Source organism: Pongo abelii, chromosome X, assembly GCF_028885655.2.
Source record: "Pongo abelii isolate AG06213 chromosome X, NHGRI_mPonAbe1-v2.0_pri, whole genome shotgun sequence".
In the NCBI taxonomy this organism is placed as follows: Eukaryota; Metazoa; Chordata; class Mammalia; order Primates; family Hominidae; genus Pongo; species Pongo abelii.
In genome coordinates this window covers 26,319,095-26,336,809 of record NC_072008.2, presented here as the reverse complement: position 1 = coordinate 26,336,809, position 17,715 = coordinate 26,319,095, and positions in this window count along the sequence as shown.

Sequence of the window (17,715 nt, the reverse complement as noted above, 5' to 3'; positions counted from 1 at the left end):
ATTTTCTAATATGATATCATCTTTGCATTTCTTGGATGCAGGCTATTTATTCATTAATTCACTGCTAGATTGGATATGCCTATATTGGATATACTATGAATTTATTGAGAATATTTTGTCTCTATGTGAATGAACTGGTCTCAAATGTTGTTTTATTGGAATATCTTCATCTGGTCTTTGTGTCAAAGACAGCAAGCCTGTTAAAATGATGGAGTAATTCTCCCAATCTTTTCGTGTTGTTTGGAAGAGTTTACATGAAGTGGTGATTAGTTTCTTCTTCACCATTTGATGTAATGGGTCTCTAAACCTGGCTGGTCCTAAAACAGTTTGATGGTACTTTGGGTTTGGACTGTGGTTTCAGTTTCTACTGTGCGTTAAGAGAGTTCTGTATTTTTATGAGTCATTTTCATTTTGCTAAAAATTGTTCCATTTTACTTAAGTTTTCATATTTAAAAGCATGATATTCATAATAAAATCCTGTTATGGAAATTCTCAAATATATGCAGTAGTACAGAGAATAGAATAATGAACTCAGCTAAGATTTGTCACTAATCATCTTCAATTTTTATAAGTAGAATATTGTTCATATTAAAGTTTATTGGCAAGTGCACTCCAGAGGTGATATGGTGCAGTTTCATGAAGAGATAGATAATTTCTGTTGTTTCTTTTGTGATGATGTTGGCAGCCATCACTTTTATCCATTAATCTATCATGGGTTGCAAGATGGTAATTCTCTGATTCTAAAATTCTTTTGAGTTTATTACCCGAAATTTTTCAGATAGAACCTTCTCCTTGTCCATCATTTGTTATCTTGAGATACAGATAATACTTGATAATACTTACAGTGTTCTCTATTAGTATTACATCTTTTCTACACCTAAGTTTTGTATAATTTTACTTATCTAGTATCATTTATTTCTGCTTTTTTCATTTGTAATTGATAGTACTCATACACATTGTTATATAAATCCTTTCAAAGAACTGGCTTTTACTAGTTGGTTTGACTATTTTCTCATTTATCGCTTTTGAATTTATCTTCATTATTCCTACCTTCTTCGTGTTTAATATGCTATTCATTCTCTAGCTTCTTGAATTGTTACAGTGTTTCAAACTTTTTTATAGTAAATCTATTTAATGCAATAAATATCCCTGTAAGTACTGCTTGGGCTACTTTTCAACAATTATGCTAATAGAACTTTATGTGTAGAGCTCAATTTTTTTTACAAGCTGAACGTATATCTCTTAATGCTCTATAATATTTTCAATATATAAATATAAATATATGTATTTTTTTTGTGTGTTTATGCATACAAAAACTAGGGAGTGTAAAATTTATTTAGGACAGAAACAGAGAATTATTTAAAGGAGGTTTAAAGAGCCATGGTATGTTGTGTTGTGTTATATTTTACTTAATGATAGAAGACACTTGAGCAAATTTAATTACTAATGACAGAATGGCTGTTTTTTTAAGCAGCCATTCTTAAAATGGCTGCTTAAAATTTTTAATGGCTGAAAGAGCTTCAGATGAGAAAATCAATACAAATAATTAGCTAACTGCATATATTCATGGGTTATTCCAGGAAAACAAACTACTCTAAATATATAACACAGGGATGGAGTTTTAATGGGCATACTTTATTTTGTAGAGCAGTTTCCAAGTTTACAGAAAAATTCGGTGGTAAATACAAAGAATTCTCATATACCCTCTCATCGGTTCACACACAGTTTCTCATATTATTAACATCATACATTAATGTGGTATACCTGTTAAAATTGATGAGCTAATATTGATACATTTTTATTAATTAAAGTTAACCGTTTATATTAGAGTTTAATCTTTCTATCTTATGGGTTTTTAAAAATGAATGACATGTACATACTATAACAGTATCATACAGAACAGTTTCACTATACTAAAAAAAATCCACTGTGTTCCCCTTATTCCCCCATCCCCCAGAACCCCCCTTTTTTTAACTGTCTCCATAATTTTGCCTTTTCCAGAATGTCAGATAGTTAGAACCATACAGCATGTAACCTTTTCAAATAGGCTACTTTCACTTAGCAATATGCATTTAGGCTCCTGCATGTCTTTTCATAGCTTAATAACACATTGTTTAATCACTAAACAATATTTCATTGTATGCTTGTGGGACACTTAATTCTTGTTGGTTTCTGCTAAGTTTTGACAATTAAGAATAAAGCTGCTTTGAACATTTGTATTCAAGTTTTTGTGTGGACATCAGTTTTCAACCCATTTGGCTAAATACCAAGGAGAGTAACTGCTGAATCATATGACGAGAGTATTTTAATTTTGTAAGATATTGACAAACTGTCTTCCAACGAGGCTGTACCATCTTTGCACTCCCATCATTACTGAATGAGAGATTCTATTGCCCTACATCCTCTCCAGTATGTGGTCTTGTCAGTGTTTTGGATTTTATCCACTCTAACACCTGTGTGGTGATATCTGATTGTTGTTTTAATTTGCAATTCCCTAATGATCCATGATATTAAGCATCTTTTCTTCTTTGTGCTTGTTTGTACAGAATTGATATCGTTCCTTCCTAAAGATTTGACAGCATTCACCAGTGAGCTCATTTGGGACTGTTGTTTACTCTTTTGGAAGCTTGTCAGTCATTGATTCAATTTCTTTAATAGATATAGGCCTATTAAGATGATCTCTGTCTCCTTGTGTGAGTTTTGGAATTGGTCTATCTCATCTAGGTTACCAAGTTGGTGGGCATAGAATTGTTCATAACATTCCTTTACTATCTGTTTAATGTCAATAGAATAATGAGTGATGGCCTTTCTTTCATTTTTGACATTAGCAATTTGTGTCTTCTCTCTTCTTTTCTTAGTTAATGTGACTGGAGGTTTATTAATTTTATTAATCTTATCAAAGGGCTGCCTTTTAGTTTTGCTGATTTTCTCTATTGATGTGTTCAGTTTTATTGATTTCTTCTCTAATATTTATTTTTAATTTTATTAGGATTTAATTCACTCTTCTTTTTGTAGTTTTCTAAGGTGGAAGGTTAGATTAATATATTAGATATCCCTTTTGCTAGTATATGCAGTCAATGACATAAATTTCCCTCCAAGTTCTACTTTTGCTGTACCTCACACATTTTGATAAGTTGTATTTTTAAAATTTCTCTTGAGATGCCTTCTTTGACCCATGTGTTATTTAGAAGCATGTTGTTCAATCTACATATATTTGAGGATTTTCCAGCTATCATTCTCTTTTCAATTTCTAGTTAAATTCAATTGTAAATTTAGAGCATACTTTGTATGCTTTCTATCCCTTTAAATTTGATGGTGTGTTTTTATGAGACAGAATGTGTTCTATCTTGGTGTATGTGAGCCTGAAAAAGTGAATTTTATCATTTGGTTAAGTATTATATAAAAGTCGTTTAGATGTGGTTGATTGATGGTGCTGTTCAGTTTAACTATACCCTTACTGATTTTCTCCTGCTGTATCTGTCAATTACTGATAGAGGTGTGTTGAAGTCTTCAACTTTAAGAGTGGATTTGTCTCATCAGTATTTGCCTTATGTGAACTCATTTTAACACCCTGGTTTTGGTGCATACACAATGAGGACTGGTATATATTTTTGGAGAATTGACCCCTTTATCATTATGAAATGTCCCTCTTTATACCTCATAATTTTCCTTAACCTGAATTCTGCTTTGATTGAAATAAACATGGCTACTCCAGCTTTCTTTACATTTGTGGTACAATCACATATCTTTTTCCAGTTCCTTTACTTTTAATCTGTCTGCATCTTTATGTTTAAGGTGGATTTCTTGTAGACAACATAAAGTTTTTTTTTTTAAATCTCCTCTGATAATTTCTGGTTTTTGTCTTTTTATTGGTGTATTTAAATCATTGTATTTAAAAGTTATTATTGGTATAGTTGGGTTAATATCTACCAATTTGTTTGGTTTTAACTTTGTGGCCATTGTGTGTTTTTTATTTTTATTTTTATTTATTTTTTATTATACTTTAAGTTCTAGGGTACATGTGCACAACATGCAGGTTTGTTACATATGTATACATGTGCCATGCTGGTGTGCTGCGCCCATTAACTCATCATTTATATTAGATATCTCTCCTAATGATATCCCTCCCCCCTCCCCTTACCCCACAACAGGCCCCAGTGTGTGATATTCCCCACCCTGTGTCTAAGTGTTCTCATAGTTCAATTCCCAACTATGAGTGAGAACATGCGGTGTTTGGTTTTCTGTCCTTGTGATAGTTTGCTCAGAATGATGGTTTCCAGCTTCATCCAGGTCCCTACAAAGGACCTGAACTCATCCTTTTTTATGGCTGCATAGTATTCCATGGTGTATATGTGCCACATTTTCTTAATCCAGTCTATCATTGAAGGACATTTGAGTTGGATCCAAGTCTTTGCTATTGCGAGTAGTGCCACAATAAACATACGTGTGCATGTGTCTTTATAGCAGCATGATTTATAATCCTTTGGGTATATATCCAGTAATGGATGGCTGGGTCAAATGGTATTTCTAGTTCTAGATCCCTGAGGAATTGCCACACTGACTTCCACAGTGGTTGAAGTAGATTACAGTCCCACCAACAGTGTAAAAGTGTTCCTATTTCTCCACATCCTCTCCAGCACCTGTTGTTTCCTGACTTTTTAATGATCGCCATTCTAACTGGTGTGAGATGGTATCCCATTGTGGTTTTGATTTGCATTTCTCTGATGACCAGTGATGATGAGCATTTTTTCATGTGTCTGTTGGCTGCACATGAACATTTTGTGATGATGAGCATTTTTTCATGTGTCTTCTTTTAAGAAGTGTGTGTTCATATGCTTTGCCCACTTTTTGAGGGAGTTGTTTGATTTTTTTCTTGTAAATTTGATTAAGTTCTTTGTAGATTCTAGATATTAGCCCTTTGTCAGATGGTTAGATTGCAAAACTTTTCTCCCATTCTGTATGGTGCCTGTTCCCTCTGATGGTAGTTTCTTTTGCTCTGCAGAGGCTCTTTAGTTTAATTAGATACCATTTGTCTATTTTGGCTTTTGTTGCCATTGCTTTTGGTGTTTTAGACATGAAGTCCTTGCCCATGCCTATGTCCTGAATGGTAATGCCTAGGTTTTCTTCTAGGGTTTTTATGGTTTTAGGTCTAACATGTAAGTCTTTAATCCATCTTTAATTAATTTTTGTATAAGGTATAAGGAAGAAATCCAGTTTCAGCTTTCTACATATGACTAGCCAGTTTTCCCAGCACCATTTATTAAATAGGGAATCCTTTCCGCATTTCTTGTTTCTGTCAGGTTTGTCAAGGATCAGATGGTTGTAGAGGTGTGGTGTTACTTCTGATGCCTCTGTTCTGTTCCATTGGTCTATATCTCTGTTTTGGTACAAGTACCATGCTGTCTTGGTTACTGTAGCCTTGTAGTATAGTTTGAAGTCAGGTAGCGTGATGCCTCCAGCTTTGTTCTTTTTGCTTAGGATTGTCTTGGCAATTTGGGCTCTTTTTTGGTTCCATATGAACTTCAAAGTAGCTTTTTCCAATTCTGTGAAGAAAGTCATTGGTAGCTTGATGGGGATGGCATTGAATCTATAAATTACCTTGGGCAGTATGGCCATTTTCACGATATTGATTCTTCCTATCCATGAGCATGGAATGTTCTTCCATTTGTTTGTGTCCTCTTCTATTTCGTTGAGCAGTGGTTTGTAGTTGTCCTGGAAGAGGTCCTTCACATCGCTTGTAATTTGTATTCCTAGGTATTTCATTCTCTTTGAAGCAATTGTGAATGGGAGTTCACTCATGATTTGGCTCTCTGTCTGTTATTGGTGTATAGGAATTGTTGTGATTTTTGCACATTGATTTTGTATCCTGAGACTTTGCTGAAGTTGCTTATCAGCTTAAGGAGATTTTGGGCTGAGACAATGGGGTTTTCTAAACATGCAATTGTGTCATCTGCAAACAGGGACAATTTGGCTTCCTATTTTCCCAATTGAATACCCTTTATTTCTTTCTCTTGCCTGATTGCCCTGGCCAGAACTTCCAACGCTATGTTGAATAGGAGTGGTGAGAGAGGGCATCCCTGTGTTGTGCCAGTTTTCAAAGGGAATGTTTCCAGTTTTTGCCCATTCAGTATGATATTGGCTGTGGGTTTGTCATAGATAGCTCTTATTATTTTGAGATACGTTCCATCAATACCTAGTTTGCTGAGAGTTTTTAGCATGAAGGGCTGTTGAATTTTGTCAAAGGCCTTTTCTGCATCTATTGAGATAATCATGTGGTTTTTGTCTTTGGTTCTGTTTACGTGATGGATTACATTTATTGATTTGCATATGTTGAACCAGCCTTGCATCCCAGGGATGAAGCCAACTTGTTCTTAGTGGATGAGCTTTTTGATGTGCTGCTGGATTCGGTTTGCCAGTATTTTATTGAGGATTTTTGCATCGATGTTCATCAGGGATATTGGTCTAAAATTCTCTTTTTTTGTTGTGTCTCTGCCAGGCTTTGGTATCAGGATGATGCTGACCTCATAAAATGAGTTAGGGAGGATTCCCTCTTTTTTGATTGATTGGAATAGTTGCAGAAGAAATGGTACCATTTCCTCCTTGTACCTCTGGTAGAATTCAGCTGTGAACTGTCTGGTCCTGGACTTTTTTTGGTTGGTAGGCTATGAATTACTGCCTCAATTTCAGAGCCTATTATTGGTCTATTCAGGGATTCAAGTTCTTCCTGGTTTAGTTTTGGGAGGGTGTATGTGTTGAGGAATTTATCCGTTTCTTCTAGATTTTCTAGTTTATTTGCATAGAGGTGTTTATAGTATTCTCTGATGGTAGTTTGTATTTCTGTGGGATCGGTGGTGATATCCCCTTTATCATTTGTTATTGCATCTATTTGATTCTTCTCTCTTTTCTTCTTTATTAGTCTTGCTAGCAGTCTATCAATTTTGTTGACCTTTTCAAAAAACCAGCTCCTGGATTCATTGATTTCTTGAAGAGATTTTTGTGTCTCTATCTCCTTCAGTTCTGCTCTGATCTTAGTTATTCCTTACCTTCTGCTAGCTTTTGAATTTGTTTGCTCTTGCTTACTTGTGATGTTAGTGTGTCAATTTTAGATCTTTCCTGCTTTCTCTTGTGGGCATTTAGTGCTATAAATTTCCCTCTACACACTGCTTTAAATGTGTCCCAGAGATTCTGGTACATTGTGTCTTTGTTCTCATTGGTTTCAGAGAACATATTTATTTCTGCCTTCATTTTGTTATTTACCCAGTAGTCATTCAGGAGTAGGCTGTTCAGTTTCCATGTAGTTGTGTGGTTTTGAGTGAGTTTCTTAGTCCTGAGTTCTAATTTGATGGCACTGTGGTCTGAGAGACAGTTTGTTGTGATTTCTGTTCTTTTAGATTTGCTGAGGAGTGCTTTACTTCCAACTATGTGGTCAATTTTGGAAGAAGTGTGATGTGGTGCTGAGAAGAATGTCTATTCTGTTGATTTGGGGTGGAGAGTTCTGTAGATGTCTATTAGGTCTGCTTGGTGCAGAGCTGAGTTCAAGTCCTGAATATCCTTGTTAACCTTCTGTCTCATTGATCTGTCTAATATTGACAGTGGGGTGTTAAAGTCTCCCATTATTATTGTGTGGGAGTCTAAGTCTCTTTGTAGGTCTCTGAGGACTTGATTTATGAATCTGGTGCTCCTGTATTGGGTACATATATATTTAGCATAGTTAGCTCTTCTTGTTGAATTGATTCCTTTACCATTATGTAATGGCCTTCTTTGTCTCTTTTGATCTTTGTTGGTTAAAAGTCTGTTTTATCAGAGACTAGGATTGCAACCCCTCCTTTTTTTTTTTTTTTTGCTTTCCATTTGCTTGGTAGATCTTCCTTCATCCCTTTATTTTGAGCCTATGTGTGTCTCTGCAAGTGAGATGGGTCTCCTGAATACAGCACACTGGTGGGTCTTGACTCTATCCAATTTGCCAGTCTGGTTCTTTTAATTGGGGCATTTAGCCCATTTACATTTAAGGTTAATATTGTTATGTGTGAATTTCATCCTGTCATTATGATATTAGCTGGTTATTTTGGCCGTTAGTTGATGCAGTTTCTTCCTAGCATCGATGGTCTTTACAATTTGGCATGTTTTTGCTGTGGGTGGTACTGGTTGTTCCTTTCCATGTTTAGTGCTTCCTTCAGGAGCTCTTGTAAGGGAGGCTTGGTGGTGACAAAATCTCTCAGCATTTGCTTGTCTGTAAAGTATTTTATTTCTCCTTCACTTATGAAACTTAGTTTGGCTGGATATGAAATTCTGGGTTGAAACTTCTTTTATTTAAGAATGTTGAATATTGGCCCCCACTCTCTCCTGGCTTGTAGAGTTTCTGCTGAGAGATCCGCTGTTAGTCTGATGGGCTTCCCTTTGTGGGTAACTGGACCTTTCTGTCTGACTACCCATAACATTTTTCCTTCATTTCAACCTTGGTGAATCTGACAATTATGTGTCTTGTGGTTGCTCTTCTTGAGGAGTATCTTTGTGACGTTCTCTGTATTTCCTGAATTTGAATGTTGGCCTGCCTTGCTAGGTTGGTGAAGTTCTCCTGGAGAATATCCTGCAGAGTGCTTTCCAGCTTGGTTCCATTCTCCCTGTCAGTTTCAGGTACAACAATCAAATGTAGATTTGGTCTTTTCACATAGTCCCATATTTCTTGCAGACTTTGTTCCTTTCTTTTTACTCTTTTTTTCTCTAAACTTCTCTTCTCGCTTCATTTCATTAATTTGATCTTCAATCACTGATACCCTTTCTTTCACTTGATCGAATCAGCTACTGAAGCTTATGCATGTGTCATGTAGTTCTTGTGCCATGGTTTTCAGCTTCATCAGGTTATTTAAGGTCTTCTCTACACTGTTTATTCTAGTTAGGCATTTGTCTAATCTTTTTTCAAGGTTTTTAGCTTCCTTGTGATGGGTTAGAACATCCTCATTTAGCTTGGAGAAGTTTCTTATTACCGACCTTCTGAAACCTACTTCTGTCAACTCATCAAAGTAATTATCTGTCCAGCTTTGTTCTGTTGCTGGCGAGGAGCTGTGATCCTTTGGAGGAGAAGAGGTGCTCTGGTTTTTAGAAGTTTCAGCTTTTCTGCTCTGGTTTCTCCCCACCTTTGTGGTTTTATCTACCTTTGGTCTTTGATGATGGTGACCTACAGGTGGGGTTTTGGTATGGATGTCCTTTTTGTTGATGTTGATGCTATTCCTTTCTGTTTGTTAGTTTTCCTTCTAACAGTGAGGTCCCTCAGCTGCAGGTCTGTTGGAGTTTGCTGGAGGTCCACTCCAGACCCTGTTTGCCTGGGTATCACCAGCGGAGGCTTCAGAACAGCAAATATTGCAGAACAGCAAATACTGTTGCCTGATCCTTCCTCTGGAAGCTTTGTGTCAGAGGGGCACCTGGCTGTATGAAGTGTCAGTCGGCCCCTACTGGGAGGTGTCTCCCAGTTAGGCTACATGGGGGTCAGGGACCCACTTGTGGAGGCAGTCTGTCCATTCTCAGAGCTCAAACACCATGCTGGGAGAACCACTGCTCTTTTATTTTTATTTTTATTTTATTTTATGTTAATTTTTGTCTTCCACTCTTTTGCTGCATTCTCTGGTTTTGAGTATTTTGTACAATTCCATTTTCTCTACTCTTTAGCACATCAATTATACTTCTGTGTTTTTAGTTCTTTCAGTAGTTGCCCTAGAGTTTGAAATATGATCACAGCTAATCCAAGTCCACATTCAAAACATACTCCACCACTTCACAAGTAGCACAAGTACCTTATAGAAGAATATTCCCAATACCTACTTCCTGTCTCTTATAACACTGCTGTCATTTATTTTACTTGTTCATAAGGTATAATCATTGAATACATTATTGCTATTATTATTTTGAACAAACTGTTGTCACTTTGATCAACCAAGAATAAGAAAATGCTTTCTTTTACCATCATTTATTTTGTAACACTCTTCCTGCCTGCATGTAGATCTGAGTTTCTGATGTATATAATTTTCCTTCTCTCTGACAAACTTCTTTTAACCTTTCTTGCAAGGCATGTCTACTGGTGACAGCATCCCTCAGGTTTTGATTTTTATTTGAGAGAGTTTTTCCTCCCCCTTCATTTTGAAGAATATTTTTACTGAATATAAAATTCTAGGTTTTTTTCTTTTAGCAGTTTATGTCTTTAACTCTCTTCTGTCTCATTTTTCAGTTTACCCACCATTATTGCATGTTGTGCACTTTTTCCATTATAGTCCTTAGCATATTAATCATAATTATTTTAAATTCCTGGTCTGATAATTCCAAAATGTCTGCCATATCTAAGTCTGCTTCTGATGATTGATCTATCTGTTCAAACTGTGTATTTTGTCTTTTAGTATGACTTGTAATTTTTTTGTCAAAAACCAAACATAATATACTGGGTGAAAGGAGAAAAGGTTAGTAGGACTTTAGTGTGAGTTTTCATATTTTTCTGGCCTGGAATGAGTCTATGTTTACTGCTTGCTATAGCTGTAGGTGTTAGATTCCATCATTTCCTTGGATGCCCTTGTTTTTATCTCCCCTGTTCTTCTTAAATAAGTCTTAGTGATGTGAAGTTCTTTCAGTTATAATCCTTGGTTCTTATATAGGAGCCTTGTTGATGTAGTGGTAATGTATGGGGTGAGGGGAAGCATTCGGTGATCCTATAGTTAAGTCTCAATCTTTTGATGAGACTTTGCCAGTTCACTAAGCTATGACTTCACAAGTACTTCAGGTTTTTCACCCCTTAGGGGAAACAGGAAGTCAAGAGGACCTGTAAATGAGTATTTTTCGTCTTCCGCTTACAAGGATATAGAGGGGGCTGGAATGGAGAGTTTTCCTCTTTTGAAGTTGTTTAGGCCCTAGTGAAACCCTTGTCAGTTAGACTCTGGTAAATAGGTTTATCTTTAAGCAGGCCTTGTTATAAGGAACAGGTTGCTTTGGGCACGTTTCAAAATGGCTTTTTTCCTCCCCCTGCTGAAAGGACAAGGGCATTTTTATCTGATCTCCAGTCTTCACTGTGAGAACCTATTAGGACCACTGGAGGAAAAACTCAAAAGAGTATGAAGGCCCCCTAATATACTGGGCCCCAGTAGAGTTTTTAACTGTGAAGCTAGTCTACACTGAAGATTCAGTAACTTGTCAAACATAACTTACATTTTCCTATCCTGGTACCAGCTCTAGCAGTGGTTTCTGCTCCTGGGGTTCTGCTCCAGTGAGCTGTGGATTCTCTGTATCTTCTAGTCTGTCTTCATTTTGTGGGGACAGCCGTTTGCTCTGTGACCTCAGTTAACTGATTGGTCTAAGAAAGGTGGTTGATTTTCAGTTTGTTCAACTTTTTTCTCATTGGTAGGATGGAAGTGACACATGTCTAAGCTCCTTACATGTTGGACTGGAAACTGAAAGTGGACAAGAAAATATCCACTGTCAAACTCACTTGTTTTGTTTTGTTTTTTTTTGCATAATTCATTTCCTCTTGTCTATAGGACTAAGAGTGTTTTTTAAGCTCTTGCTTAGAGACCAGCCTCAGTCCTAACCAAAGCCTGCAATGTCATGCCCCATTTCCCTCTTTTCAGGCCATTCGAAACATGGCAGGTTTCTTCTTCAAGACAAGCAGGATAGCAAGAGCCTATCTGACAGCAAAATAGTGTCTTACATAGTATCCGTTATTAGACGAGTGTCATCTCTACTCTGACATCTAATGTAATTGCTCGAGTGATATCCCATCACCTTTGTCATAATCTATTTTTTAGCATAAAATCATATGCCCTACCTACATTAAAGTTAGGAGTACACAAGTCATGATCACCAGAAGGTGGGACTTTTTGGGGACCCATAAGATTTTTTTTCTGTTGCAGTCTGCCCTCTAGAACCCGTTGTTTCCTATCTCTACCTTATGTGAAATACATACATCCCTTCCAAAGATCCCCAAAACTCTGTTCTCATTACAGCATCAGCTCCAAATTCAAATTGCACCATCTAAATCAGGTCTATCTGTAGATGAAGAGGCTCTGGGGTAGTTGTTAAATATAGCAGTTGGGCAAGATACACCTTTATATGTAGATTTCTGTAACAAAAGAAACAAGTTGTCTGTCAACACACCCAATGTACAATGATGAGATATGCATAGGATAACAGCTATCGACATGCTTATGTAAAAACAGGCATAATTGGAGGTACAAAAGAGTATCTAGAAAATAGCAGTTCTGAAATCCCAATGAACAAAGGTTGTCTGTTCCTTGATTAGATTTCAAAGCCTAAGGATAATTTTCTTGGGTAGTGGCTCCATCCTATGGGTTCTTGGTTGTACCTTCTATTTCACCTTTCTTTTTTAATGGAAGGTAGCATATGTTTGCAGTTTAGTATGCAGAACAATTATTTACCAAACTATGATCAAATACACTGAGTCAAGTACAGGGAACGCCTATCTTACTTCTCTCTGGAAAATTTTGCTTTAGTTTATCCAGGATTCAAGAATAATTGCTAAGAGCCATTTTGCATTCTAAGCTTTAATCTCTCGACCCTGAGACACACCATTTGAGGCCCTGGTGCCAGTTTGTCACTCCCAGAGCCTTACCTCACTAACCACAGGGAGAAACCTAAACATCAGTACCACTGAAGAAATACTGTTTCTCAAGTACCCAAACAGACTTATCTCAAGACGCTTACACTTAATTGCTCTTGCCTTGATTCCCACCTTCTCATTCCTTCTTTTAAATCATCCTGCCTGACTACCATTAGATGCCACCAACTTCTACTGCTCCTATAACAGAAATTCTAGGATCTCCAACAATAACATGGTGTTTTCCAAAAAGTTGATATTCAATTAATATTCAGAGAATAAATGAGCCAATGAGCATTGTTATATACTGAATGTTTGTGTCCCTCTAAAATCTGTATGTTGAAATCCTAACTTCCAATATGATGGTATTAAGAGTCAAGGTCTTTGAATAGTAATTAGGCAATGAGGGTAGAGCCCTTGTGAACGGAATTAGTGCACTTATAAAAATACATGAGGAAGCTTGCTTTCTCTCTCTCTGCCATGTGAGGATACCACGAGAAGACAGCCATCTGCAAACCAGGGGCCTTGATCTGTCTATATTTATTAAGATTTAATTTCTCCTGCATTCTTGAATAAGCTAAGTAAATGTATGTATGTATGTATGTATATGTAAATTTTAAAGAACAATACACTGAAAATTTAGAGAATCTAAAAGTTGAACATCTTCCACTTCATTTGTCTCCATTTCTTGAGCCAAACAATTTTACTGTTATTTCATATTTCCAATGAAACACTTAATTGATTGCCACATTATCTTGTGATTACCACAAGATAATGTGATTATCATGAAGTAAAATAGAAGATTTTCCTTTTTTCTCAAAATAGCTTAGTTCCTACCCTTAGACCTAATACACAGCAATAAATGTATAATCCAAGTGACAATTCATAAACTTATATTCTGAAGCAATTTAAACCTTCGATTTAAAAAATAGCATTTAGAAATTAACTGAAAAGAAAGAAAGAGAATTAAGAAAAAAGGAAAGAGTTAAGAAAGAACAAGATAATGGAAGGAAGGAAGGAAAATCTTTGTTATTTGGTAAAACAAAATACAAAAATGATGCATGTACAGTGTGTTTCCTCCTGCCCAATAATGGCCTCTACTACTTGAAAGTTATTTGCTCTATTCAATTGGAAAGAGAAGAACCTACCTCAGACTTTACTAGGGGTATAAAAGGCTGTTGTACATGGCCCTGGAACATGCCCTGGCCATAATGATAGTGCCAATCCTGGCTGCAACTCTGGCTTGGGCTCTCTTTTACTCATCTCACAATGACTTTTCACACAGGAATAAAAAGAGACAGTGACATATCATTGGCCTTAGACAAAAATTTTAGGACTTTTATTCTTGCTGATTTAACCGTGAGCTCTTGGATACCACAGGAATTTATAGCATGTAGGATCACTACTGGGAACTTGCTGGTACTCCAGGTACCTTTCCTATGTAAAATTTCTGGTGATGAGCTTTCTGAACTACCTACTGATGAAATGCTTTGTCCCAGCATATATATTTATCACATTTAGAAACTCTCAGACCTTCTCTTCAGTGGTGCAGTTGCTCTTCATGAAGGTCACACTAAGAAGAATCATCAACAATCTGCTCTTTGGCAACCCCTACCAGCACTCCAACTCCCATCACTGATGAGTTCCAATTTGCTGACAAGGGTATAGAGATGCTTCATAGGGTTAAAACCCGTTGAGTCAAAGCCAATGAGCAACTCCACATGTCAGAGGCTCTCCATTGGATTATGGAGATGTGGTCCTTATAATTTTTGTTGACATTTTTTTAGAATGTGTGCTCTCATGATAAAAGTCTAATTTTATATTTGAACAAAGTAAACATATGCAGTTGTGCATAAACAAAGCCACCTCCTTGGTTAGAAGGTCTTTGCATGAGTTTTCAGGGGCAGGTGGGGCTTGTGAAATGCTTAGATTTTCATCCTCGTGGCTGTTCACCCCTTCATCAGTTTTTGTACACAAAACATTTACAGCACTATTCATGGTGAATGGGGTAATCCGAGGGGCCTAGGGAGAGCTGTGTGTCCTAACAGCCAGCAAAGTCTGAAGAATACTCAGAAAAATAATCCTTCTACTGCAGTGGCCTATGATTTTCCCCACCTTCCCTAGATTCTGGGTACCACCTCAGGCAAATATGTGAGACACAGCTGCCTGGTGTCTCTCAGGGCTGAAAGAAGAGGTAAGAATGTGTTAATCTTTATGTTCTGAAATTTGTGGTCACCTCAGTCTTCTCTCACGCAGGTCTTCATGTGGGATCCTTGTTGTTTGATCAAAGGTTATCTGGTAATAACACCTTCCTGCAAGCTCTGAGCTTTTGCCCAACTGCATACCTTATAAAGAATAAGTCAGGGTCTCACTGTAGATGTGAAATAGGGAAGCTGAACCAAAAGGCATAGAGCACAGGATAGGAGGACTGTCAGAGAAAAAACACACTGACCTATTCTTTCTCTTGACCAGCCAGACTGTCTCTATGAATCCTGTGTTCAAAAAATATGTATTTCTACAGGGAAGAGGCAGAACTGGAAGATTTTGTAAGCCCCTGATCTTTCCAAGTTGTATGTAACATTGCATACTCCGGTGCAGGGACCTTTATTTTTAACCTCAAATATAGTATAAAGTAAGAAATATCTACCAAATGTGTTAGTGATTTGGAGTTTATATGTACGTACATGTAATCTCAAAAGTTCCATGCAAAATTACCTAGCTTATCTATGTGTGATTCATTCTGATATTTACTATTCTATTTCAGTCCATTAGCTATACTTTATAAGATAATAAAGAATTCCAAGACTTATCTCTAAAGGAATTTCATGTGTTAATTAGTATATCCTCTGGAGTCACAGTGCCTCAACAATACAAACTTCTGTGCTTCATTATATAAACGCATGGTACTGTAACCTGTAGTCTAAAGTGTTGTCTCAGATTCCTATAGGAAAGCAGTAGAAATGAATGTTCCAAGACACACTGGGGAGAAACAAGGGCAGAATTTTTGAAAACCTTTTGTCCAACTGATCTTGTCATACATCTTCTATTGCAGACTGTAGAACAACCTCAACTTCAGGATAAGCTCCTTCCCTCCATCACAAAGCATTTTTTGACCTAAAATTAGATCCTTAAAAAAGCATACATAAATTGTCCTTTATCAAAACTAAAAATTGAGGGAGAGGTAGAGAAAGGTGGTGGAATAGAAAGCTTCACCAACTGTACCCCCTTCCCACAAGGACACAAAGTTAACAACAGTCTACACAGAAAAAACACCTTGTTAAGGACCAAAAATCAGGTGAGCACTCATAGTACCTGATTTTAACTTCACATTGCTGAAAGAGGCACTGAAGAGATAGCAAAAATAGTCCTGAATCATTGACACACCAGCCCTCCCCTACCCCTGGGCAGCAGTGGCATGGTGCAGAGAGCATCTCTGGGTGCTGGGGGAGGAGGAACACAGCAATTGCGAGGCATTGAACTCAGCTGTTCTGTTCGAGCAGAAAGGAAAACCAGGCCAAACTCAACTGACGCCCTCCCACAGAGGGAGCATTTAAACCAGCCCTAGCCAGAAGGGAATCGCCATTCCCAGTGGTCCAAACTTGTGTGGAAACCTCGTCACAGAGGACTATAGCACTCTGGGTCTCCAGGTAAATTTGAAAGGCAGTCTAAGCCATAATGACTGCAAATCTTAGGTGAGTACTAGGGCTGAACTGGGCCCTTAGACAGCGGATGGAGGGCAAAAACATACTGAGACATCAGCTGGGGCAGCCAAGGGAGTGCTGCCATTGCCCCTCACTTAAACCCAGGATGCATAGCTCACAGCTCCAAAAGAAACCCCTTCCCTCCACTTGAGGAGAGGAGAAGGAAGAGTGGGGAGGGCTTTGTCTTGCACCTTGGATACCAGCTCAACCAAAGCCAAACAGGGCACTGGTGAGAGTTGTGAGGCCCCCGTTTCAAGCTTTAGCTCCCAGGTGACGTTTCTAGACACACCCTGGGCCAGAAGGGAACCCGCTGCCTTGAAGGAAAGGACTCAGTCCTGGCAGCAATTGTCACCTGATAAATGAAGAGCCCTGAAGCCCTGAATAACCAGTAGTAATGCCCAGGTACTACATGGAGGATCATGGTGAGCCTCTGACACTTGTGGGCTTCATGTTAGACTTGGAACCTTACCAGCTATGCTGGGGAAAATCTCCTTCTGCTTGAGAAAAGCAGAGGGAGAAGTAAAGGGAACTTTGTCTTGCACCTTAGGTACCAGCACCATCACAAGAGCATGGAGCCCCAAGCAGGCTCTTGGGGTCCCCAGTTCCAGGACTTGGTTCTTGTACAGCATTTCTAGACCTGCCCTTGGCCAGATGGGAGACCACTGCTCTGAAGAGTCCCAGCTCAGGCAACATTCACCACAAACTGACTTAAGAGTCTTTAGGCCTTAAGAGAACGTCAGTGTTAGTCTGGTAGTACAGCTCATGGCCAGAGGTGGTGGTGGCTATGGGGTAAGGTTAATCTGCCTTTGCAAAGGGGACTGCCGAGTGGGAAGAACTGTGTCTTGTGATTTGAATGCCAGCTCAGCCACAATACAATGGAATATGAAGTAGACTTCTAAGTTTTTGGCTCTAATCCCTGACTCCCAGAAAGCACTGCTGTACCCACATGGAGCCTGAGGCACCTTGCTGCCCTGAAAGGAAGGACACAGGCCTGGTTGGCTTTGTCACATGCTGAATGTAGAACTCCAAGGCTTTGAGCAAACATGGGCAGTAGCCAAGGAATGGTTACACAGGCCTTGGGTGAGACCCAGCACTGTGCTGGCTTCAGGTCTGACCCAGTGAAATCATAGTGGTGGTGGCCACAGGGGCGCTTGTGTCACTCAACACGCAGCATTAGGTGGCTCAGAACAGAGAGAGAGAGACTCTGTATGTCTGTGACAAATTAAGGGAAGAGAACAAGAGTCTCTGCCTGGTAATCCAGAGAATTCTCTTGGATTGGGTCCAAGACCATCAAGGCGGTACCTCTATGAGTCTGCAACAATCACAAGGTTACTGGGCTTGGGATGCTCCATAAAGCAGAAACAGCTTATAAGAAACAGCTTGTAAGGAGACATTACAACTGATGCTGCAGAAATGGAAAGGATC